This window comes from Poecilia latipinna, unplaced genomic scaffold, assembly GCF_001443285.1.
Source record: "Poecilia latipinna isolate Pla-1442-1.1 unplaced genomic scaffold, P_latipinna-1.0 Scaffold3018, whole genome shotgun sequence".
In the NCBI taxonomy this organism is placed as follows: domain Eukaryota; kingdom Metazoa; phylum Chordata; class Actinopteri; order Cyprinodontiformes; family Poeciliidae; genus Poecilia; species Poecilia latipinna.
This window is the reverse complement of record NW_015115634.1, coordinates 56,910-59,375: the sequence shown is the minus strand read 5'-3', so window position 1 is coordinate 59,375 and position 2,466 is coordinate 56,910.

The window sequence follows — 2,466 nt, the reverse complement described above, 5'->3', positions numbered from 1 at the left end:
TGGAAGTCCCACAGGATCTTAGCTCGGTCATTCTCCACCACGTTGTGGTGGATGTAGCAATACTAAGTGACTACTCTCAGAAAAAACGTATGCTTTGCGGTATGTCAACTCTGTTACGGACAATATAGACAGTGAGTGAAAAAAACAATAAATTCTAGCAGACTAAAATATTTTTATTCCATTACACCAAGTGTCCTACTACCCAAATACTTTAAATTGAGATGTTTTACTTAAAAATACATTTTAAAAAATTAAAACATACTCAACTTTTCACAGAATTATTCGCATAGGGTCAAACGTTTTTCATTAAAACTCATTGAAAACCATCATTCTTTTAGAAATAAAATTGGTCAGTAATACTAAATCACAGCAGAAGTCAACCAACAATGTATATGTTGCTCTGGACAACAGTTTTCCTTTTTGTTTTTGTGAAAGTATGTCATAAACATGTCAACTCTGTTACCTAACAGAGTTGGTGTTAGTAACAGAATTGACAGGACCAGAATAATTTAGAACTGAAAATTATGTTACCATCAACTCTGTTATCCTGTTTGGTAACAGAGTTGATCATTTCAAACATTTTTATTAAAAACTCCACTTATGAGTAGAAATTCTGAAAATACATGACACCAATAAGATAATGGTTTAAAACCATTAAATAAACTTGTCTCTGATCAAAAATCTGTGGTATTTTTCTCATGATACTTTGGTAACAAGATTGACGTTGAAAACAAAAACCCCTGGTGATTGTGACTTTTAGACTAAAATATTTCCCAGAGAATGGCACATAGACCTCTCTGTGTTTGAGGTCTTATCAGTAAAAGTAAATGACTTAATTTTATGCAGTTTATATAGCCAAGGCAATTTCACAGATTTACAGGGACAAAACCATATGGTAACAGAGTTAGCAGAAAATTCTTGGACACAAATTTTTTAAGGGTATAAAAATTTAAGGGTATTTTGAGTTAATTTAATGTGATGTTGTTATTAAATTGACCATTTAGGCAGTTTAAAAAAAAGACAGAAAAAACAAATTCACCAAAGAAAAATAATAAAACATAGGTTTTTGCATCATTTTTCAGGTTAATAAAAAAGACAGTACCCAACTCAGACAACTAGAAGTCTTAGTTTTTCAGTTATATAAAACAATTTTAAATGTATTTACTTAAATGTTTTTACTTGTTAAATATTATGATCCATTAATATTTTAATATACCAGACCAAAAATAATGACTCTGGACATCAAATGTATCTGCAATTATAGAATCACTCACATACATAAAAAAATTATCAAATTCTATGAAATAACTTAGTTTTCTTTAAATGTAACCAGGGTAAATTTTTCCGTTTCTTTTAGAGTCACTTTTATTTATTTTATTAATTTAAAGATTTACTTAAAAAGTGCTCCTTTCCTTAATTTCTTTTAAGCACAAAAGTAAACCAAACAAGTTGAACCTCAACTTGTGATCACATGTAGCATGTTCATATCCTGCTCATGAGCTTCATCTAAAGAAAAGAAAAAGAAAAGATGAATAAAAGTTGATAATGATCATTTATTTTACAGACATTTCACCAACACACATAATAAAGACTTTTATATTTCTATCAATTAATCAAATTTTATTTGTATAGCACATTTCAGCAGCAAGACATTTCAAAGTGCTTTACATAATTAAAATAAAAACAGCATGTGAGTAAATCCAAATACAACACATTACTACCAAATATACATGTAAATACACCACTTGTTTGGTGACTGTGCCTCTGAAAATGAGTATGAAGTTTAACTTATATAATCAAACCCCTTTTACGTTCAGTAATTCATAACACAAATAATCTTCCCATTTCCTGTATCCCTTCTAAAAAAACAAAATAAATAAAATAACATTTCCTGAACCAGATTAAAATAATACATACACACATACTTACATATACATATATACACACATACACATCTACCTGCATATATACATACATAATATATAACCATTTACACACACACACACACACACACACACACACACACACACACACACACCCAATTGCCCAAGTCATCCACAGTGCTGTAACTCCCAGCCAAATTCATCATCCCTGTTCATCTTATTGTTGGGATTCCAGGGTGGGGCTGTTGGGGTTGTCTGTGTTTCTCCACCAGAGGGCGCCAATGGACTGTTTCTGGAGGGCGAGACCGGCTGCCGCCGGCCTACCTTCTCTCCTGCTGGTGATTTGGTCATTAGGAGGAGCACAAAAGAGGGGAGCAGCCAAGCCTTTGACACCAGAGTGTTAGTGATGGAACTTCAGGCCTCCTATTTATCTCGCTGATCTTATCTCTCTGTGAAGTCCCCAGTGATTCCTGTGTGCCTCTTTGTTCAGGTGATTCCTTGTGATGCTGTGGTGGTTAGTGATGGGTAAATGAGGCGTCATGAGGCGTTTCGACTCATAGCAACACTGTATTGATACTGTGTC